Genomic DNA, 24,738 nt, shown 5'->3' with positions numbered 1-24,738 from the left:
GAAATTTACAAGGTTGGGGAGAGAGATGCTAAGCCAATAAACGTTGAGCGCTGTGGTCCCAACAGTATAACGTAAATCCTAAGTATTATGGGAGCATGAAAACGTGTGCCTGACCTGCCAGAGGTGGGAATCAGGTGAGGCTTCACCTGTAATTTTAAAAGCCGTTGATAGATTTGCGATTTGGCTTAGTATTTTGAAAAACACCTCTTAAGAGATGATCTCATGCAAACTTTTGACAATTAACAGACATAAATGTATAAGATTATACTACTTGTATGTATAAATAATCTTCATTGTTAGTCTGTCCTTTCTTGGCATCATTTTTGGCTCTTAAACAACCAAGGAGAAGGTAAGCACTGTGAGTCAGCAAGTCTCCATAATGTTTATTTAAAGGGGAAAACTTGACGTTAGGAAAAAATTGAGTAAGCCAGACACATTTGCTTCTCCTTTTTAAAAAATGGAAATGACAAGCTTTCGCAACTTTCCTACCCAGTCTGACATGATGTATTTTTGTTTTGTTGTTTGTACAAGACAAATTGGGTGAGCACTCTGATGTTAAAATTAAGTCACTTTTTTTAACTTTTATGTTTTCGTTTTTGTATAGGCAGAAAATTAATTTCTTCCCTCTTTTTGTCTCCCCATGACTTTATATAAAATATGTTCATATAACACCAATGTTACAAATAAAACCCTGGGATTACACATCATTTCCTTAGTGAAAATCACCCTCCTTGACCTAGTAACCATTTCTCTTTATGATGTCTCTAAATCTAGATTCAAAACTCTCTAGACTTAGATTAAATTAAGATTCTATTTTATAGCTATTTTGTCCTTAGATAATTGATGCAACATCTTGTGGTGTTGGAAAATCACTTTCATGCAGAGATTCCTGCTCATGATCAGCGGAAGGGCCCTACCCTGTAATCTCTAGGGAAGAGGAAGACTTCAAAACTTCGAATGCCTGCGTAGTGAACTGATGACGTGGATGTTTCTCTAACACATGCATTTGCATTCACAGGCCCATGAATTCCAGCGAAGTACAGCTGTGGGAGGCAGACTAGTCCAGAAGTCAAACAAGGTTGCCGTCATGCTGACTGACTCATTTTCACAGTGTTGCTCCGATGTCTCAGACACAAGCCCAAGCATCTGCCAAAACTGCTTTTTTCCTCCAAATGACAAAAATAAAAAAATAAAATAAAATGACAGTTGTCGTCAGCCCACTTTTTACCCTGATTTATACAGTCCTTAGCAACCAAAGTGTCTGTGTCAGGACCCACTGTAATGATTGTCGTAACTTGGAAGAAACCAAATCTCTGACCTTTTCCAGAAAAGTGTGTCAATCCTTTGAGGAGAAAAAAACAGTAAAACCTGAAACTGAGAAGCCAAATGTATCATATCCAACTAAAAACCCTTTCTTTGAGCCAGACAGTTAACAGCATATGGAGTTATTAGTGGTAATAATAGCTAGTGATGACTGTGTGCAATGTGTTAAGACTTCTAAATACATTATTCCATTTAATTCTTGCAGCTATAAATGGTAACATAAGGGGACTATGTCGTTTTGATGTTAAACATGTTTTTTCTCTTCACATCTCTAAAACTTTAAAAGGATTAATAAGATGTGGGCTTCGTACAGTGTCTACCATACAGGAAACATCCAACACATTCATTTATTCAAAAAAGTACTCGAATAAGTGCCCCAAAGTTATCTTTCCACTGATGTTTCTTCTAATACAGCTATTTAGACATCTTTAAAGAAAAAAGCAAACTTCGAGAAACACTACTAAGATGAAAGTTCTCCTTCCTACTCTCAGAGGCCTCCACATGTAATACAACAAACACATCACTGGAAAGTAAACCCTGGGAAGCCGACATGGTAGGGTGAGAAGAAGCAGAGCACTGGATTGAGTCGCATGCTTATGTCTTACTCAGGAGTCTTAACCAGCAGCTGGTGGGCAGGTCAGATAGTGGGACAAGAACATATTTCCCCAACAAGCTAGAAGGATGCCAGGGTGACATTCTGGTGGACTGAGATGGAAGCCCCTGAGGGCACCCAGCCAGTGCATGTGGGTGGCTGTGCAGGGTGTGACTCAGGGCAGCCAGATGTCAGGAGCTCACCACAGGCAGGCCAGGCCCACCCTGGGGAGGTCTGAGGCTGCCAGGGTATTTCCTGCTCTGAAAAGACTAAAATCAGGGTCTCTATACCTGGGCATCTAAACTGGTGAAGTGTAAACTGCTTAGTTTGACACCAGGTACTCTCAAGATCTTGCTCCAGCAGAACTTCAGACGTGTGCTCTACATCACAAGCAAACAGCTCATGTACGGGTCCAGAAAGTGCCCAGCACTTGCACGGGTCCATGCACTTGCGCTCACTACTCCCACTACCTGGGGTGCCCACCCCATCTCCACCCACCCTCCATGACTTGCTCAATACAGAAAGTATTTCCTCTACCCACCCGCCCACAAGTCAGATATGATCTTACCATCCTCAGAAATCTCTCAGTACTTTCCTTGTATTTCACATTTTCCACTTCCTACTTTGAGTTAATATTTGCACCGGTAGCTTAATCTCCTTTATTTTAGATAGATGTCCCTGGGAGAGTGATCAAGTCTTCTACACTTTTGTACTAACCACAGTACCTGGGCTCAGTGCCTTAAATGATTACCCAATAAATGCCTATTGAGTTAATCACTGTCTAGATTGCTGCCTTGCCTATTCTATGGAAAGTTAATGAATAACCATAATTCAATGGTTCATATATATATATATATATATAGATAGATAGATAGATAGATGGATGTGTGTTTAAATTAATGCAAAAATATATCCCTGATAATATTGTCTTACTAAAAGGTAACAAAAAATCAATTCATCATTAATCAAAACACAGATTTTCTGAAAATCTCAAAGGAATAAGAGGAATGAGGAGAACAGAGGGGCCTGAAGACAGTCATTTCAGGCTTCCTCTGAGAGCTGGCGCTCTGAAAGGCCAGAAAACCTGACTCCCTCCTGTAGTGGAAATGTGTCCCTATTATCCTACCATGAAATGCATCATCCTTGCTTTACTGAGAGCAAAGGAGGGAGAAGTTAGGAGAAGACCTGCTGTCTATTTCACCCTCCCCTGGGACCTCCGCAAAAGCCACAGGGGGATGGGAGGGTTGCTCCCTCCCTCTCCACCTGGGCCTTTCCTTACATGCCAGGCTGCTCTGCCACACTTCCTACTTTCAAAGGAGAGAAACAGCAATCAAAGCAAAGGGATGTTTGAATGTAGGCCAGGAGGAATTCACTGTCATCAGCTAACCATGAGGTCTCACTAGTTGATTTCATATACTTGGTTTTTGTGATTGGAATAAAGTACCTTGCATGACTGGGCAAGACTCATTTTCATTCTGGAAATAACATTTAGTTCTCACCTGATGTGTTGGTAAAGTCCCCATGGTTTTTGCCCTCGGGAGTCCTGCTGCACAAGTAATGCGGGCTCCCATAGCTACCAACCAAGCAGAGTCTCAGAGAGTGAAGCCCTCACAGCGTGTGGGAGAGAGCACCAGAGCAGCGCTGCAGCTCCAGGTCCCGGCAGGCGCTCACATTCTCTGACAGCCTGCACTGCTTTGAAAGAGATTGCCTTTGGAAGGACAGGGGGCAGTTGGCCTTGGCTGGTGATGAGACACAGCAGGGCCCTGAAGGAGAGGTGAACAGATCTTCATTACTGTGGATTAGGAAAACTTCACTTATTGAGTAAAGGCCAGGGATTTGGACCATAAATGGAAACACAGGCAATTTAAATGAGATAATCTAAAGTATAAGTTTAATTAAATTAACTGAATCAAATCCCATGCACTTTCATTCTAAAACTCCATTTTCATTAACTCCAATGACTTCCTTCTGTGACTTTGGCTTTAAAAGGATGTCAGCAGTGATTATAATGAATTTCTGCCCCCTTCCCACCCCCCAGCTCTCATGGTAAAGGTGCAGTTATTAAGTGATTGCAGCTGCCAAATGTTAAGTGCCTTCAGTTGAACACAGGGGCAGACACTCGCTAAGGATGCCATCTAAATAAATGCACTTAAAAAGACTGGTGCTTTTTTGTTCTATCTTCCCAATTGTTTCCCCTGCCCCCTCACCCTCCAGGAAAGGTTTATAGTATGTGTTCCTCATATTTTCCAAGAGGTTGGCAACTTAGCACTCATAAATTCTTTACATTTATCCATCACCAGCCTCAGAAGCCAGCAATTCAACTCATAAAACTCTGTCCATCAAATTGACGGGAGCACCATCAGATAGAAAGGGCATATTACTGCCTTCTCAGCTGACCAGGCCGGAGTCCAGTGAACCTCTCTCCCATCAAATGCAACCTGGTGAATTATCTCATGCAGGCACTGTTCTCCAGAGCCAAACCAGCCTGTTTCTTGCCTGCTATCGCCCTTATGAAAGTTATTAACCTTGCTTATGAAAGGAGATAAACATATGTGGCAAAATGGGAGTTTCACAGCTTGGATTGGCTCTGTGGATGCAGATTTGCTCCAGACTGAAGCCCCAGAAATCAATCAAGTGTAACCTTGATGGAAAAACAGCACAGGTGATGTTGTTACACATTTGGGACTTTACTGGGACTAAACTCTCCAAAGCTTTGACGTTACAAATTTTATGGACAAATTGAAAAATCAGCTTTCTCCAGCAATTTTGCTCACTGAATTTCTTGATGAATTCTGCTTCTAAACAGTATAAAAATATGAACTTGGGAATTGTTACTACTACTTCACCATTGTGTAGTGGAAGATCTTCTCTCCATCTTGTTGGGGTGCTGAATCCTGGAATCATGCTCCTGTCATTTAAGTTATGAAATACAGTCAAATTCCCAGAAAAATCATAAGGTGAGAATAATGCCTGCATAAACTATTCAGCTGTTAGAATGTTGTCAAATCAAGTTTTCTTGTTGGTGATGGTGGTTGATTTTAATAGAATTGACTTTTATAAACGTCATATCCTAAAACTCGTGGGGTTCTCAACTTTGACTACACTCAGAATCACCTGGAAGCTCACCTGGAAAAATGTAACGCTCAGGCCCTACCTGAGACCAATTGAATCACAGTATTTCCCGGGATGGGGCCTGAGTGTTGGGCTATCTCAAAGCTCCCTTGATGATTCCAATGTGCAGCCAGAGTTGAAAACCACCAAGCTGTAGCCAGAAATGCAAATTTAAGAGGTGTTATATGTGGAGACATACAAAAGCATAATTAACTGAACTAAACTCCTCATGAACTAAACTCCCTCCATCCTAGGCACTTCAAGTACATTCCTATTTGTCCAAGTCCCCAAATTGCCATTTTGGAGACAAAACGAGAGCCAAAGCATTTTATTTGTGCAGGCTGTGTGATTGAAGCACAGTAGACCTTTGTGCAAAGGGACTCTGAAGATGACTTTTCTGAAGAAAGCTGGGACTTGATGAAGGGGGAGGGGCTGGTAGGGAAGCTGGTGGGGACTGCTGACTCTAGGTGGCCCCAGGAACAAGGCTGCCCTGTTCCCTCATCCTCACACATGGCACAGGGGTAGCAAGGGCTTCTGGGCTCCTGTTCCACAAAAGTTCTTCACTAATCCACAGGGAAGAAACTACCCTCCCCTTAGCCTTGCAGGGGAGAGTCTTAAGGAGCTAAGAGAGGCTTTCAATACCAAGAAGGCATTATTCCTTGATCCAGTAACAGTATCCTCTTTCCATTGTTCATGGAGTTCAATTAATCAGGAAGAATTAGGACATTCTGTTGAAGTGACTTAAGCTTTCCATTGACCTGGGCCGACTCCACTTTTGGAAGCTGTCAGTGGCCAGCAGGGCTCATGGTCCCAAAAGAGGTCCTCATCTGCTTCCAGGAAAGGACTGACTCAGACCGTAGGATTTAGCTGTGGAGTTACTGTTATTTTATATTTCTAGGGAATTCTTTTTTAAATTAATCTGATACATCACCACAAGTATAAAAATTGATTTTAACAAATGACAGGATCTCTCAAAGTCAAGTAACCTTAGTGATGTGTATATAACATCTCATTACTATAGTATTTGTGTGTGTGTGTGTTTGTGTGTGTGTAGCTCTCGCAGAAAGGAAATAGGTCCTGCTTGGGCCCGAGGTTCAAAAGGCAATGGCCCTTACTCTCTAGGGCGTGTCAAAATCAACTGTTGGCTTTGCATCTGCATTTTAACGATGCACACACCCCAGGTCAAGCAGTAGGGAGTCCTCAGACCTCACTGGTGGGAGATGAGCACAGGAACCCTGTCTGTGCATTTTGAGTGCAAGGACAAAGACAAGAGACTGTATCAGTTACCTCTGACAATGGTTTCCTGAAAATGAATACAGTCCTTTTAGTCAGGACTTTATTAATTAATGTGAACAATATATGTTTCGGAGGCATTATAGCCCAGCTTAAGTCTCTAAAGGAAACAGTAAGAAAATCACTCTCTCCCACTGAGTGGTGCCCGTGAGGCCCTCCCATCACCACCGCCAATCCCCTGTCTGTGGTCTGACTCCCACCCGCCCCCAGTCAGTATCCTATGTCAGCCTGCTTGGCTGTATGGCGGGCACGTATTGCAATATCCGGGGCAGTTAGTGTTTGGATCATTAACTTTTCATTAGCCTACATACTGGTCACAAGCTCACTGTTTAGACATTTTGTAATTTGCATTTTTAAAACCTATGTCTACATATAAACCAGTTTAACTTAATGGGGGGTATTATTATTGTTTCATTATTATTACTGTTATCATTCTTATTATCATGTTGCTTTTATGGAGAAAGGAGGAATGCAGTTTTGGGTGGCTGCAACATAAGGGCACTGGTGTAAATACTGGTGGATTGATTGTATGTCAAGTAAGAGATGTGACTAAATATTTCACCCGGCATCTGAAGGGACTTGCTACAGACCAGGAGATTGGAAAGAAAAGAGCTTATTTTATGGAAAAAGTCGAAACGGTGAAGAACAAAATAGTGGTGGTGGAGAAAATAACTGCTCGCTCAGGGAACAGTCATCTGCGAGGTAGAGAGACATAAACAAGATGCTAAGGGAGTTCCATACACAAAGAAGGACGCCTTTCATAATGGAAAGGGAATAGGACGGGGCTTGTGAAAGCCACCAAGGGCCACTGTCTGGACAAGAGGAAGGCCACTTCTAGCAACACAGCCCTAGTCCGAGGGAAATAGAGTTGGATAGATAGAGAAATGGAGCAGACATAGAAATAGAGTTAGAGATGTGAGAGGGGAGGAAGAAGAGGAGAGAGACAGAACGGTAGGTAAAATAAAGCTTTCTAGAGAGGGATAGCTGAGTTTACTGGGCTCTTACACGGGCCCTAACAGTCATGTCATACAGGAACTCATGCTGTCTGCACCATAAGATAACACACAAAAAAGGTATGTAATTTGCCCAAAGCCCTACTAAGCTACAATTCTGAAATTCTAATAAGCTAGGCAATCTGACTCCAAAGACTGCATACTTAACTACTCTGCTTTAGAACTGACAAAAAGGAGGCTCACAAACTAGAATGCCATATTTTATATGCATTTTATTGTACCCCTGTTATCAAATTCATAATCATACCTCGCAAGCAAATGAATGGAGACAGTTTTTAAAAAGATAGATAGACTAGTTTGTAAATGTGCAGATTGGAGGAATCTGGCAGCTATTAATTAAACTTAACAAAATAAAACAAGACCAAATGGCTGCTTACTACATCCCAATAATTGAAAATGAGAGAACAGCTATCAAAACAGGAAGTGACAATGCTTCGTTTACCCAGCTACCTACAAAGAGAGTTAAAACGGGCACTGATCTCTTTATTTCTGAGTCTTCTCTAATTCTGCAGCAAATGGATGCTAACAGACCTTGTTCTTTCACTCTAAATAAGTTGTTCATGAGGGTTGATTTATCTGATTTTTCCCCCTTAACATTTTGTTATAGAAGTTTTCAAACATATAGCAAAGTTGAAAGAATTTTCCAATGAAAGCTCAGTACACACAGCCCCCAAATATTTCATGTGGATTTACCCAACATATTCCTTAGGAACAGCATTCTTAATGGATCTTTGCTTCGTCTGAGACATCTCAAAGTGCCCAGCATGCATTTTGTCATTAGTTGAGTCATTTGGATGAATGCTGATCATTCACTATGCCTTAGGCAGGAATAAGCGATAAACAACTAATCAAGAGCAGAATCCAAAGAAGCGAAACAAAGAGTCCTTTTCATGTTGTGCATGTTACTACTGGTAAACTCTCTGTGCGAACATGGTCCACAGTCACTTGGTGGTAAGAGTTGTGAAAAGATGTCAAGTGGTAACATCTTAAGGTAAGATTTCTTAAAATTATTTTTGTCCTGTATTTTCACTCTTCCTCTTGCTTTTCAGCCATCCTGGGTGATGAAATGGGATGGAACTCACATGGTACGTCTAGGGACATTTACTGCCACGTGCACTGGCCAAATGATACTAAGTGCACTTGAACTTCTATTTTGACAATACTCAAGCCTGCAGCACCCATTTGAACAGGGAGGCCACACTTGTAGACATCTTGACCTTCTTCTTTAGAAAGCAAACATCACTGACTGAGATAATCCACCCAAATACTGCAAGGACGACACCCACCATGAACACCAGCTGTGAGAGCCATCACCTGCTTTTCAGTGTGATCATCCGCTAGGTGTAGCTAAGGGTTGTTCTGGGTTGGATTGTGTTGCACAGAAAAGATGTAGTCCTAAACCCCAGAACCTCAGAACGCACCCTGTTTGGAAATAGGGTTTTCACAGATTTAAACAAGTTACCATGAGGCCATTAGAGTGAGCCTTGTAAATTCAACATGACTGGTGTCCCTATAAAAAAGGGGGAACTTGGACATAAAAGCAGACAAACACACAAGCAGAGGTCAGAGTGATGTGTCAGCAAAACACCAGAAGCTCGGAGAAAGGAATGAAACTAATAGCCCCCCACAGCCCTCAGAGGGAACCAACCCCTGGTCTCAGACTTCTAACCTCCAGAACTGTGAGACAATAAATTTCCCTTGTTTAAACCACCTGCTTTGTAGTGCTTTCTTTTTTTTACTGCAGACCTTAGCAAATTAATACAGGGATGTTGGCAAGGGATCCAAGACCGTCACCTTTGGAAATATCCTAGACAAGACTAATAGCAGTGATGAGGAAAAGAATTGGTTAGAAAAAAATCTAATTGTACAAATTTCTTTCCAGTTGATATACCAGCATTCTGAAGATCTCCTTTAGGGGAAAAAAAAAAAATATATATATATATATACACACACACACACACATGCACAAATATATGTATATATATGATTTTAAATGCCATATTGGATGATAACTGTTATCTCTTTGGTATTTGAATGCAGCTTATCTCTGTTTTATTGGAACATGTGAATGTGTAATGGTTTTCATAAGAATAAGAGAGTAAGTTCCATGGAATACAGGGGTGTAAGGGGTGAGGAGACCTGGGTAAGGAATTCTGCATTCTTCCTTGTTATCTCATGAATATCACAGTTCCTTTCCTCTTACGTCAGGTGCATAAGCTCATGCAGGAAGTAAGAAGCTAGGTATTTTTAATACATAATTCTTCACCAAAAAACTTTCAGAAGATAGTAGGATATAATTCCTGGTTTATCCCTACTCCTAAGCCAAGAAGTCGAATGAAAGGAAACAATTCCAACTGCCAGTTCTTCAGAACTAGAAGGCCTCCTGCGTTTTCATTATTGGCAACCATTTCAGAGGAATCACAGTTGCTCCAGGATGACCCAGATACTTTGGGTTCTTTCCTCATTCCTTTAATCAAAACTGTAGTTGCTGTTCCGTCCACTTCCTTCTCCTAATTCCTGTGTGCCCCAGCCCTCAAGTACTGGAACTTTATTCCCAGCCATCCAGCCCGTGAGGCATAAGCGTCTCTCACTACATGGGGTCCATTAAAACGGCAATGTTTGGGATGTGGCTGAGCCAGCTGGGGAGCAAGTCACTGCAGGTGCTAGTGTTGTCCTGGCAGCCATCAAAATGAGGACGTGTCCTGGGGACAGTCCAGGCCTCTGGCGCCCAGAGCCAAGACTGTATCATATACAAGGGGGACCTAAAAAACCCAAGAATTTATTTATTAAAAAACTGTGTATTTATTTTTACATGTTTCAACTTCAGTCCTCTTCCAAGTACTCTCTATTTGATGCAATGGAGATGTTGTTTGACAACTTATTCAGATGTTTTTCCATTGCTCAAAACAGTTTTTGAACTCATCAATTTTGATGCTTTTAGTACTTCTGTCTTTTTTTGTTTCACCTCTTCCACATCAGCAAAACGTTTCCCTCTGAGGACTTTTTTCATCTGGGGAAACAAAAAAAGTCACTTGGGGTGAGATCAGAAAAACTGCTGACCACTCAGCACAGCGTAGGCAGATGAGTTCATAAATCACCCATAATAAAATAGGCAAAGGTGTTGAAAGAGTCTTCAAAACTAATTCACTGAAGCCTAACGCAGCCTCTCACAACAACGCCAGCTGGTGCACTGATACAGATGGGTTCCTAGAACACAGGAGGAAGCCTGTACTACAAGGAGTCCTCCCTCCAGAAGATAATTCCAGTTTTGGGGGGTTCCTTCTCAAACATATAGAAGTCTTCATCCCAAATGTTGCATAAATTGGGTCAGAATTCACTGAATTTCTGTTGACTTTCTCTGCAACAGCAAAAATAATTCCAGTAATTATATACCTTTATATCTTTGTTGATTGAATATAAAATTATATTTTATTTGCATGTATGTGTGTATGTACATAATTTCTCTTTAAAATTAAAAATAAGCTCAACATTTTGCTTTGATTGTCATGTGATTATTATCAGTAGGTCAGTAGTATATATTTATTAAGCCAGGCATCCAGCAGAGGCTAGCCATGGTGGAGGATACAAAAGAAGAGAAAGGAATGTGTCTGCCTTCAAGGCTGATTTACGTTACTTGGGTAGATAAAACTAAGGCTCCTGTCACTCAAAGTAGAATTATTGCCAAAACCTATGATAAGTACTGTACAGAAGTATTTAGCTCCAAGTATAATTTGAGCCAAAAAAGAAGTTGGCTTGACTTCAACAGCCAGTACAAGCTTTGTCAAGGATATCAGGTGTGAGCTGCCTTAAAAGAGAAAATTGGAAAGAGACGCTGAAGGGCAGGGTCTGATATATTACATTGTACAGACCATAGAACACAGAAACAAAGACATGAAAATGCTAATGGGATGATGTGTGGTGGGAAAATTAATGTCTAATCCAAGAAGACTGCAGATCTGAATGGAGGTAATATGTGTTATCAAAGAGAAAGAGTCATCCACAGGTGTTAATAGAGCCAAACACCAGACACCGAGAATTACAGTGGAGAAATATTGGCTGTTTTATATGAATGGCATCACCCGGGAGAACGAGAAGTGAAGCTAGTGCTCAAAAGCCTGAACTCCCCAATGGTGTGTAGGTTGCAGCTAGGGCAAAATCACTAGACACTGTGGCTTAGGGATTCGGGACCATGCTGGGAGGTGAATGGTCAGAGGTGAGGTGATGAATCATTTCTCCAGGTTTTGAGGTAGGCTCTGAGGTCATTCTGGGGTCCCTGTTTTCATAAGAAAGTAGCCACGAGGTAGTTCCAGCTTAGGACTCAGAAGCTGAAATATAACTTAGGTCGAGATGTTGTTTTTAGCTTGCTAGAGGTCAGACCCTGTGACTATTGTCAGATCAAACTGTTGTCCTCTGATGCCTTGAAGAGTTGCTGATTATGGGGGAAAGGCAAGGTCTCTGAGGGGTATATGTAGAGAGAAAGTTAATTTCTGGAGCTAGAATTTAAGACCAAATTTAATCGAAGTCAGGTCATAAGGACCCTCAATTTTATAGGGAACATGTATCTCACAAACAGATGTTTTTCACTCTTTTATTCTCTATGTTCCTTCTTACCTTCAACAAATGTCAATTGAAAGCCTATTAGATGCCTACTTTTCTAGGTCCTGGGAATAGGAGACAACATCTACTGTTACGCAGCCCACGTTCTAGTTAGGTAGACAAACCTGGAAGGCTAATAGCAAAACAAGAATGTTTGGAGGGCATGTGGAGCAACACCCTGGTGTCAGGTGGGTACTGGGTTTATCAGGGGGGTCGAGTTGTAAGTTATATGAATGTCTAATCACTGGGTTGTACTCCTGCCACCAATATAATATTGTATGTCAACTACAAATTCAAAGTTAAAATTATTAGAAAAAAAGAAATCAGGAAGGAGAAAGTATCTGGAATCAGCAACAAGGACCAAGAAGCAGCTACTTCACCTTCAGACCCTGGACTACAGGAGGTGTGGGAGAAATCGCCCCCACTTGAGAGTGATGCACAGAACCGACGTCCCGAGGGGAAAGTAAAATTTCATCTAGATCTGGAAGATGCAGTGCGTGAGGTTTGTACTGAGTAAACTGCAAAACAGAGAGTCCGTTCTTTTCAGGCTATTACATGCACTTATCTTATTTGGTCTTCAGAAGAATCCAGGGGAATAGACGGATGGAGACAGTGAGGTCAGGGAGTTAAGTCACTTGCTCCCATCCACATTGGACCACACTGTGAAACTAAGGACGGTTAAACATCGGGGCTCCTCTCTTGCGTGGGTTCCTTTTAAGGTCCTGGAAGGAAAAGAGGCCCACCAAAGTGTTCCACTGGTCATACACTTCAATAAAACTTGTAAAAGTGAGACACTTTAATCACAATTGGTGACTAAGTCACAAGTGGTGAATACCAGTTTCTTTCCATTCCAATGTTCCCTCTGTCAGACTTCCTTACGTGCTGGATGGCCTAGAGAACTTTTAGGGTCTGTCTAGTGAAAAGTTGAGTTGGGGATATCAGCAGGTCCTTGAAAAACATCATTGCATCATTTCATTCTACATTTTTTGGATATAATGATGAGATACCATAGAAACTTAATTATTGTTTATACCAATCAGCCTATGGTAAATTGGTTTCATTATGTTTTGTTTCACTTAAAGTCACAGAATCTATGAACAATATTCAGTGAGGACTTAATGTACATACTTTAAATTTTATAGGATCAATTTTTGTGGTCCAAAGTCACTTCTGCGTGTGGTCACGTTGTTGCAAAACTTCCTGCTGTAGGACTGGCTTCCAGGCATGTACTTTCCAACCCCCTTCTTGTTCTCTCTCTCACACACACACACACTCACACACACACCCTGTGCCAACTGCTCTGGCTTCTACAAAAAGGCTACAGGTTATTCTACAGCACCCTGCACTGGAGGTATGTGTGTGTGTGAATAGTGGGAGAGAAACAAGTTTTCACATATAAAGACTGGATTATCATTCCATTCTTTATAAAAAATATTACAAAATTGTGATCTTCTCAAGAAGTGACTGGAGAGTATGCAGCCAAAAATTATTGGGAAAAGAGTGTTATAGAAGTGTGCCAGGCTAATATAAATATTGTGTCGTTCTGATGGATTTTATAACACATATGGCATTCACCAGCTTTTTAAGTTTTGTTATTCTTAGTATTTCTTTTCTCATTATAGATACTCATTTTTATACCTAATTTTGTTTTTCTGGTTTGTACTCTTTTTCTTAAAGACCTGTGCCAAACTGTATAAGCACTGAAAATACTCGCAAAGAAACTAAATACTCTAACTCCTAGTCTGGCGAGTCCTGCAGCCTCCCAGACCCACCCAGCCATTCAGGCGGCGTCAGAATCGGAAGTGACTGAGGAGAGAATCTGACCAGTGGTAATTTCCACTAAGTGTAGGTCTCCCTTTGTTTTTCTCCAATGACTTACCCATGTTGAACATTTTGATGCCATGAAAAAAGATCAAGAAATTCCCCTTTCCCCACCCCCAAACCTCCACCCCAGTAGTTTTCCTTTACATACACACCTCTTCATTTCCTGATTCTGGTCTGGGCTTGAAGCAAACATACCTGAATCCAGCCAGAAAAGCTGTTATTACAGTAGTCTTGGCCTAACAGGGGCAGGAAATACCAACAACCTTATATGAGCTATTCCCAATGAAGAGCCAACCTGAATGCATAAATGTGGGGCACCTGCATAGTTCAGATGAGGCCCAGATAAGCTACAGACATTGGAAACACCTTTCCTCCTTATCTTTGGTGGCCACTCCGTAGGTATGGATCCCACGCAACGAAATGCTGAAATAAGGGACTGAATAACATTTTTTTAAAAAGCTGCAAGTCCCTGAGAAATAACAAATGACATTTCTATTGGAAATATTGTTCCAAATACCAACTTTAATTGTCAAACAGAGAAAAAAATAAGATTACCAGCAAAAACAGAGAAGACTCAGAATCCTATTTGCTGAGAAAAGGATTGTTAGATTCACTGTCCAGTCCTTGCACAACTAAGTATTTTCACTTCAATCAGGCTCCAAGGTAAAACAAAATAATTTCCTTTCTTCAGTGCATAATAGGGAAGAAACAAAGAAGGGAGAGAGAGAGAGAGAGAGAGAAAGATTACCCCTGCAAACTGCCTGATCTTCCCACAAAGACCAGAAGCTAATGCATAAAGCACACAAAGCACACCCATCCCCCAACATTCTGCATCTTTCTTTCAGTGAAACACGTTACTAAAAAATTGATGTTATCAATATCTGGTTGTAAAGTTTGAAACTTCATCCTACTCTTCGATGTGACCTTAAGTCCTCGACTCAGTTGTTCATGATAATCTCTTGCTTCACCTTGGACACTTTTGCAATGTTTTGTGTTGTTTGCAGTATTGACGCAACTGTGTTGTAGTCCTGTTTACTATGCTAGCAATAACATTCTAGTCAAACACACATCTTAGAATTTGCGTTGGCCTTGTTGTGACCTGCCTGATGAATCACCCCTGGTCGACCAGCCCGTGGTTTCCCAGCACTGATACAAAGCTGTTTTTCCCCATTAATTGGAGAAGCCTGTTCACACGGACTCAAATACATGTCGGGGCTGGGCTGTTTAAACTGCTTTGGGGAAGAGCAACAAGGCAAGGCATCTGGGGAGCTAGCTCTCTCCTTGAAGTCTTGATGGGAGGAAAGCGTAAGGCATGAGATTTTCAAAACAACTTCCTCTGCAAGAGTCCTGCATTTTTCTTTGAATGGCTGGTTCTGAGCATAATTCCATGATTCTATTTGCTTAGCTCCCCAATGTTTTGGTGTTGAAACATCTACAATTAAGGATGGTCACAAAGCAGAGACAGTGACACTGGGCAGGGGGATGCTTGGTGGCTAGAAGAGACTCAATTATGATATATCTACAAAGTCCTTCATGCAGAATAGGAACTCAGGTCTGAGTCTGCAAATGGATAATTAATAAATGAAGGAACACACTAAGGAAGGAGCAGGAATAGGACATGTAGCTAAACTTTATGGGGAATGAGGCCCTGCCAATCTCAGAGGCTCCCTTAGACAAGAATCTGCTAATCCTAATGGCATCTTGGCTTGACGTGTGCCCTGGCACTGTTGGAGCCCCACCAAGCAGCCCAGGCCATGCACAGTCTTCATTGTATTGCTGCTAAATTAATGTGAAATCTCTATTATCTATTTTATAAATTATTCTTGCACCTGGCCACTGTTCCTCCTCCCACCCACTACCTATCTTCCATCCTTTTGACTATTCATTCTCCTCCCAAATTAAAAGGATAAGGGAGGTGCGTAAAACCAGTTTTTCTCTTACTTAGGAATGCTTATGAAAATGAGACCAGAAAATGAGGGCAGGGAAATGGTAAAGAGAAGAGGTTGCAAAACAAATATGATGTGGCTGTGGATTTCATGTTGTCATAGAGCAACTTCTCCCCAGAGGCCAGGTCAGTTGAGAATAGAAGAGGTAAGATATACACAAGTCATTTACCTTCTCCAGTGAACCTAGAATTTACCCATTAGTTCGGCTCAACTCGATCATGATCTCAAACCTACCATACCTAACACTCTACAGATAGAGATAGAGAGTGGGGGGTGCAAAGTGAAATTCAAATGATAACAAATTAACCTTTATTACAAATGAGTAACAAAATCACACTTCAGTGGGTGGGAAAGAAAAGAGTTAACTATAGTGTGTATGGGGACTAGTATTTGGTCTATATACTAAAATGCAATATACGAAAAGAACTGTATACAAATATATACTCAAGTAAACTGTGTTTCTCATGGGTACGGGTTAGCCATTCCAAAACTACTATATGTGTGTATTAGGATTGAACAAGAAGTAATTCTACTGCAGATAATGAAACTGTTGGAAATAAGGAGTTCCAAGTTAAGAACGGGAAGGATAGGTAAAATAAATCAGCAGTGTTGGACCAGAAACAGGGGTGCTGGTATGACCACATGGATGTGTGTGTGCATGTGTGTGTACACAGATGGGCTACGCTTAGTGGTGATGACCTAGAATTCCCCCCCACACCTTTTTGGAAGGCTAATCCAGGATCCTTAGAAAAAGAAGGAAAATATGTTTAGTCAGTGTTTTTAAGGGAAGTAGATATTAGACTCACACTGAGACACCTGGCTCACAAAGCTATTCCAGATGGGGCCAAAGAGGGCGCTACTAACCCAAAGCACTGGACTGGAACAGAGCTGCATGATGGGGGAGGGAAGGAAGAAAACCCCAGTAACAGCTAAGGATCTCTGCTCCTACGATGTCTCCATCCATGAACCACGTTCTAGGTACTGCAAACTCCATTTACTCCAGTTCTCTCATAAAATAGTCACAAATTCAGAGGTTACTGCTTAATTTTAGGATATACTCTTGATCTGTAACATTTGTTTAAAGGCAGAAGTTCTGTTTAAAATTTGTGGAAGGGCAAACCAAATCTAGTAGACTACTCTTAAGCCACTTTTAAATTAACAATGTATGATCAAAATGAAAACCGTAGCAACTCAAAAGCAGCTCTCGGGGATTCTTCGCGGACACTCAAGAAACAGACAATCAAGTTACTCTCTCCCGAGAACTTTCCCATCCGCTAGTCACTTGCATGACTTCTTTGAGACATTAGTCGCGGAGGCTTGATGCCGTGTGGTATGAATCACTCCCTGTGGAGGGAAGTCTCTGAGGAATACTGACAAGCAATCCATGCCTCTTTCCAAGGAAGGATTTATTCATGCATGAGTTTAAGGAGAGGGGGGTGTCTGTAACATTTCACCTCAAACCAAGACTTGAATCTCATCAGGTATCCAAAGGCTCGGATTGATGGACAGCATGAAAGCAGCGACTCTCTATACTGTGAGTACTGTGATTTCTCCGGCCTAGGATTTTCTTGTTTTTCTTTTACCACTGGTTGTGTTGTCTTAACCACTGTCTGTGAAAATCTCATGTCCTATTAAACCTCCCTGGTCTACAACTTCTCTTAATCTGACTGGCAACCCCAAGAGATCTAAAAGGTTTCAACTGGACTTCAGTGTGTTTCCTTCCTTTGTTTGATTAAATTGAGTTTGCAATAGGAATATAATGGAAATTCAAAAGATATAACTATCCATAAAGTATAGAGTCAAAGGCCTGTCCAGGGGCTAAAATGATTGTGCCCCCCCCCCCCCCCCGTTTTGAATCTCAAAGGCATTGACCTGGACAGGGCATCACTAGTGACTGTCCCTTCAGTGCAGATGGGAATTCAGGTTTTAAAATTTTATTGAATAATTTATTTTAGTTGAATAAATTGACATTAACTGAATATTGAGTAATTGCGAAACCCTAAAATTCAGGATTTTATTCATCCAACAAATCATCCATGGTGATTATCTATGATGTAGGAGGAAAACAGAGATGAGTAATAAGATGTACCTTTAATAAGATGTACCTTGCTCCTAACAACCTTAAGAATGGAAGGAGGAAGTGTAAACAAAATGAACAAAGAATCTGATGTGACATAAAGTGTGAGAAGGATGCAGAAATAGCATAAAGGAGAGAGCTTTTAACCCTGGGGGTGTCGGGAGTCCTAAAGAGAGGGTCCTGCAGAAACTGACACCTGAGGTGATTTTGAAGGAGGAACCAGAGGCCACCAGGCAGCCTTTAGTGGACGGGAGAGTGGAGGAAGGGGGCAGTGCTTTCCTGGGAGCAAGGAAAACTGCAGGTGCAGATGGAGGCATGAAATAGTACATTATCCAATAAAACTCGAAGTTGGTATTATCAGTGAGTTCAATGGGCAAGGTGATAGGAGGCAAGCAGGTGCCCTGCACAATGGGAGCAGGTACTGCTGGAGGTCATCAGCTGCCCAGGGCCACCTGTACTATACCTACTGTCAGAAGAGACATGGTCAGACTTGCGTTTTGAATAAACGTCTCTGGGTGAAAACAAAATGAGAAAAACTATGGGGACAGCATGTAGTTTACAGTCTGATTAGAAATGTTTCTTCCCAATATTGCTGAAATCATTTAAGTCATATTTTAGAGCATTAGCCTTTCTTTTCTTCTGATCCTTCAAACTCATGCCAACTGATAATAATGTCGGTGGCAATGACATGGAATATGTATGGTGAGTAGGCGGTTAAGACCATTGCCACTATCCCTTTTCTAACTGCTCCATCAGCCAGCCCATATAAACATTCCATCCTAAATAAAGACATTGTGCTTGCTCCAAAATGGCAGCTTCAACGCAAGGCCAGGTCTCCTGGCCCAGCCACCTGCGGCTCTAAGAAGCCCTTCCAATATGCAAATTGTATAGCACTCACTGAGTACAGCAAAGGATTCACAAGTGATCCTTTGTTTTTTCCAGGCCTTAGGGGTCTCACAATGCCTTCTTGTGCAAGGCCCTATGGGAAACCTCCCTCAGCACCCCACTGGTGGCCAAAGGGTCAGGACAGGCCACTGCAGCTGAGGCCTAGGGAGAGAGTCTCCAGTCCTCGCTGATTACCTTTGCTCCTGAAACTGACAGCAGAGAGTTTGGCCATTGGCTGATCTGCTGCTGAACTTCCCAAGAGTCGTTTCAGATATGAGCAGCCACAAATCATATTCTATCTGAAAAGGCAAAAGCCTAGAACTGCTCTGTGAAACATAAACAGTGTTGATGATCATCTACGAAACCAAAATGAATTTCCTGCAGGACTTTCAAAACATAAAACTAATGGCTACTCATAAATACCTTCCGTTGTTTTATACATTTTAAGCAACTTTGGTTAGGTGTAATATGACTACTTCAGTTCACATTTTTGTTACTATAAATATCATGTGCTTATTTTTCTTTTCTTCTTTCTCTCTTTTTCTTTTTCACTTTCATTTTCACTTAGTTATTACCAAGTGGTGGTAGAGCCTTCATATTCTTATTAAAACTAATTTCTTTTTGTAAAAAATTAGTATCAATTAGGGTAAACAGATCCTCTCCCCTTTTTTCATTTTGCTCATAAGGTTGCCAGATTTACAAAAGAGAAAAACAAATGGCCAAGTTAAATTTGAACTTTAGATAAACTACAAATAATATTTCAGTATAAACATATTCCATGCAAAATTTGGGAAATACTTATATTAAAAGATTTTTTATTTATCTGAAGTTCAAGTTTAACCTGGAATTCTGCATTTTATTTGGCAAGCCATTCAAAAAGACTTGAGTTTTATTTAATAATATTTTGGTTAGAATACCTAGCCTGGAAATATAAATAAATAAGACTAGACAAAAATATAACAAGCCACCCTGCTCATTATTTGGGTAAGAATATAATGGTTTCTAAAATATTATCTCTGTATTTTTTATATTTTACTTAAGAATATATGTCGCTTTTCAAATAAAACAATAATACAGTTTAAATACAAAAATGTATCTAACTGGAAAAACTCTATTCTCATTTTTTAATGTCCAAATAATCTGCCCACATGGCACACTACAAAGCTAATTTTGGCTGGATATGTCGCTCCAAGTTTTAACACACCCAGCTCTCACTGGGCCGATATGGGCCTCCATCTTTTAAATCGAGGGTCCCTCTGTAATCAATTGACTAATTCAATCTCATGATCCAAGTGGTCAGTACACATTCCAAAGTTCTCTCATACAAGATCTTCCGCAGAAGATAAAATAGGAAATGTGTTTGCCAATGAGTGAAGTTCCTTTGGTTTTTTGTAGGCATTCCATTAGATGGAGCAATACCTGCTCCACAGCCAACAAGAAAAAGTACAAGCAATTTATACATGCCTCTAACTCATCCTCTCAACATGCTCTGAAGAATCAGTCCCTTTAAAAAATCAGTAGACTCTTCCAAGGTGAGGTAATTCTGTTGGTGCTGGCACTCTGAGGGAGAGATTTTGTCAGACATGTATCAGAAAAAGGGCTTCAGAAGGGTGTGGGGCCGGCTCCAAATGACCGTGACCTGAGATTGTTCCAATGGCTCTTCTGTCATCACTAACAAGAAATTTTGTCTTTACAGGAAACCGTCACTAGCAAAACAAAAACCCTGGCTTTTACTTTAAAGGAAAGATGCCAGCTTCTATGCTCATCCTTTAATTGCCTTGCACGTAATAGAAGAGGTTGTTAGTGTAGTGAACAAGCCAGAACAGGGACGTGTGAGCCAACCGTTCTCTATTCCTACCATGGAAAGTTCATGAGAGCTGTGGTCTGAAGCCAACCAGAGGATGTAGGAGATTGGAGAAGATTTTCCTTTTCCTCTCGGCCTACGGCAAAGAACACTGCCTTCTTTCCTTTGCAAAGCAACCACCAGGAACTTCTCAGAGAACTGCCACAGAGATGCTTTAGCCCAGGACGAGAGTGAGTCACGGTTTGTACAACTTGATGGTGCTGCCAGCCCGCCTCTGCTCTCCCTCAGTTTTTGTTTTCTTGGTATGATAATTAGTTGTTGGCATTATGAATGTGTCCTCTGAGGAAAAAAAATAATGTGGACACCTGCTGTCTCTGGAATGGTTGTTCTGTGCATCCTACTGAGGTAAACTATCTATTCAGAGCACAAGTACTGGCCAACCTGTGGTCACCTAACCCAGAGCTCCATGGCCCTCTTGCTGTGTTTTTACCAGTAGGTTCTAGCTACTACCTTCTGCCTTCTACTGACTTACACAGGAGACTTTACACAGAAGGAAAACTCTCTTCAGAAAAAACATCAGTTCTACAGTTAGTGAAAACTTGAAAGTTATTATCTAGTGATTCTCAAACTCATCTGCTCACTAGAATCACATTAGGAGCTTTAAAAAAAAAAATACCAGTGCCAGGGCCCTGCCCCAGAAGAGACCAGACAGAATCTCTGGGAGTGGGGCCACCCAGAGCATTGCTATTCTTTCAAAGTTCCCCAAAGTGCTTCTAATGGCTGGCCAAGGCTGGGAACCACGGATCCCATCCATCAAGGCTCTTCCCGATGAAACGGGGACCCAGAGAGGCTGACAGACTGCCCCGAGGTCCCAATGCTTGTTAGTTAGTGTGCCCTAATCTGCTTGTCTTCTTCCAGACCATGAAATCCTTGAGCGCCCAAACCGTGATGTTGACACTTAAATCCACATTGCTCGCCACAATAAATGTTTGGTGAGGACAGAAAACCAGGAAGAAAGTGAAGGACCAGAGCCTGTTCTTCCCTTTGTTTCATAGCCTCTTGTTAAGAAAAATTGTTGTTAAGGTAAACTACTATGCACATTTTAGCTCCAAAAGCTGTTATTAAGTATCAGATTTCCCAATCTTATGACCCATCTATTTCTTGAAAAATTCTATGAGTCAGATTGCCCCCCAAATCCCAAACCAAATGACTTTACCCTAATTAATCCAGCAGTTTGAAGCTAACTGCTTGACTTTGTTCAATACCCCATGCCTCACTAAATTCTCATTTTGTGGAGTTTCATTTATTTCCCTAGTTGAACTTGACATTCTTCAATTACTAGGACACTCAAGGTGGCATGTTTTCCTTCAGTATGGAGACTCCAGAGTGAAGAAAAGAATTATGGGAAATCTGTGCTGTGATTAATCGTTTTAGAGCCATATGCCTGAGAGTTGCTGAGGCCTCAGCCCAGAGTTCCAGAGTAATCTGTGGATTTACTGTTTCTATCCACTGCCAGCTGTCTTTCACCTGCCACTCAGGTGGAAATCCAGTCAGTGTGGTGTGGTGTAAGGGCTTGGAACCGGAACACAGACATCCGGGGCCCTAGAAGAACTGGAACACCGATATCTGGGGCCCTAGAACTGTGCAGCAGCTTTTATGGTGCTGGCCCAAGTCCTCGCCCTTGCAACTGTAGTGCACACTGACCAGCCTCCAAAAGGCCACATCTCCACACTGTATCCCTTTACCTGAGGGTATTCTCTGAATCCCAAAACCTGCCCACCCACCTGTGCATCTGACTGAAAACGCTGGAGAATGGACACCTCCCTCCCACCTCTCTTGTGACCTTCTACCCCAAACTGACAAGCAGTGGGGTTTCCGGCTCCCATCACCCTCAGGTGCAGTGACTCTATGGCATGTGTTGAGAGTCCCCTGGATGTCCAGGGGACAACTGGTTGCCCAGTTGTTAGCCGCCTTCCTTTCTTGCTCCTTTTCCCACTTTCCTTGCTGGTGCTTCCTTAACGTATCCCTCAGACAATGAAATCCTTGTACCACGGCCTGATCCTGAGGGAACCAAAAGAAGACACAGTGGATTTGTCAATTTATCATCATTTGATTTTAGGAAAGCCATTTAACCTCTCTGTGAGTTGCTGTCCTCAAAAGTAAAATAAAGAAAGGAATGCGAAGTCCCACTTGGTCACAGCAGCAGGCACGGGACAGCTTTGTGAGGCTGCTGAAGCCGTTGGACCCAGTCCCCGTCTCCTTCTCACCTTCATCCCCTCATCTCTGAGTTCTCTTCTCCCCCATGCTCGTCTCTGGCCACAGGAATTTCCTTTGAATTCTTGCAAGTGCCTTTGAGACTCTTACTTATGCTGTCCCTCTGCCTGGGATGCTCTTCTTCCTTCTCTGTGTTCGACTCCTTCCTATGCATCCTCCAGCTCTCAGCTGAAGTGTCGCTTCGTTTAGGGAAGCCTTTTCTGATGCCTGGTCTAGGATCATGCTCCTGTTATGTTCTACCAGATATAGCACCCCCACCATCACGTTTAGCATGCTTCATAGTAATTCCTATGCACATCTCCAAGTTCACCTCACTCCCCAGCCACCCTCATCACTGGCCTTTATGCTCCCTGAGGACAGAAATCCAATTTATCTTTCTCCTCACTGCATCCCTGATACCCAGCCCAATGCCCAAACATACTAGGTACTCACAAAATCATTGTTGAATAAAATGCATACTGCTTCACTCAACATTCTAGTTGAAGAATTAGAGGATTTTGGAATAGAAGGGAATAGAAAACCTTCCAACCAGCAAGTCTTGGCTCTGTCTCAAATGGTTTCCACCCGAGATGGGGCTTTTCCCTCAGCCCTTGTCCTCGAAGCCTCCAGAGAAGGGTGTGTAAAGGGTGGATTTCTCTTCGGCTGAGAACAACTTTATCTTTTTAACCAAGTGTGGGCTGTCATCCTTTTTAACATGGACATTTTTTAAATTATAAAGCACTGTGTTAAAATAATCCATTCTGGTGCTTACAAAAATGTGGAGTTGAAATTTGGGAAACGAAGTTTAGTAGCAAACATTGTGCATGAGCAACATTTGGAAGCTGAAGGCACATAATTTATCAGTTCTTAAGATCAATGCACACTTTCTGGGTGTGGGCCTTTCAGACATTTCCTTTGCACTTCGTGGCTTGAAGAGCTTTATCACAAAAATTCTTAGATCCTCTAAGCCTTGGGCCAAGTGATAAATTCACTCCCAACCTTTCCAACCACCACCTGTCCTAAAGTAAAGTACAACTTTCTTAGCATGGGGCCCACCTTTGCCTACCTTTCTCTCCAGGCTCATCTTCCTCCATATTCTGCCTCTTGCTTTCCTTGTACATTTATTTGCAGGCATGGTATTGTTTTACATCTGTATTCTGTGGCCCCTGCTATTCACTCAACCAGAGACTCCTCCCTCTCTCCCCCACCCTTCCGTCAATTTTACTGGCTGCTCCCATTCATCCTCTGAGACTGGACTCAGGCCCAGGGCAGTCTTCTCTAAACTTCCAGACTGGAAGTGCCACTTTTGGCTTCCATTGCCCACTGGGTTTTCTCCCAGCACATATACATATTAAACATACTGGTTTGCTGTTCCCCACCCACCTACTCCACCCGCAAACACTTCATGAGCTTGGTGTCCCCCGTGCCAAGCACAGTGTCTGTTACCAAGCAGGCACTCAATACATGTTTGCTCAAACATACTTGTTGACATAAGAACTGTCCAAGCCTGTAGGGAATTTGCGTAAGAGTTGACTTGAGCCAAAACTGGTGACAATTTTTGGGAAGCAAGGTCTCAAATGCTCTGGAGAATAGCAGCTTTTCAGTTTTTTCCATGCATTTGAGATTAAGAAAGACTGTTACTTCAAGGTGGGAGATAGCAAGGTAGGGCTTGGATTACAAGACAGTTAACAAGATGATGTGCTCTCTTTGGGGTGGTTATGCTTGTTTCAGAGCTGTGCTAACCTAGATGCACAAGAAAAATGGCAGGGCTTGCTTAAGGCAAAGATAAACATTTACTAAAAAGTTAGTTAAGACCCGGGGCATAGCCACCACCAAACAATGTCCAGTTAGGAATTTATGAACGGATCCCCCTGTGAGGCCACTGTCTATAGAACCCCTTTTCTGTCCACATACTAAATATTATTTTTTGTGTAATCTAGTCCTTGTCTGACCAACAGTAGGTTGAATAAAACGCTAACTGACTTACTATCAAATTACAATTTAAAAGTTTGTGTTATGTG

At 41.8% G+C, this 24,738-nt stretch overlaps 1 long non-coding RNA gene across 1 annotated transcript; it reads right to left on the bottom strand.

The window, feature by feature from the left end:
- Positions 1–9,302: 9,302 nt before the first annotated feature.
- On the bottom strand, positions 9,303–23,903 carry LOC139440343 (uncharacterized). Its single transcript, XR_011650529.1, has 3 exons — positions 23,784–23,903; positions 12,309–12,650; positions 9,303–10,342 (listed from the first exon to the last, which is right to left on the bottom strand). It is a non-coding gene; the product is annotated as an uncharacterized lncRNA (long non-coding RNA).
- Positions 23,904–24,738: the final 835 nt, after the last annotated feature.

Source organism: Desmodus rotundus, chromosome 11, assembly GCF_022682495.2.
Source record: "Desmodus rotundus isolate HL8 chromosome 11, HLdesRot8A.1, whole genome shotgun sequence".
In the NCBI taxonomy this organism is placed as follows: Eukaryota; Metazoa; Chordata; class Mammalia; order Chiroptera; family Phyllostomidae; genus Desmodus; species Desmodus rotundus.
The sequence above is the reverse complement of the archived record's forward strand: the minus strand, read 5'-3'. Positions and strand labels throughout refer to the sequence as shown.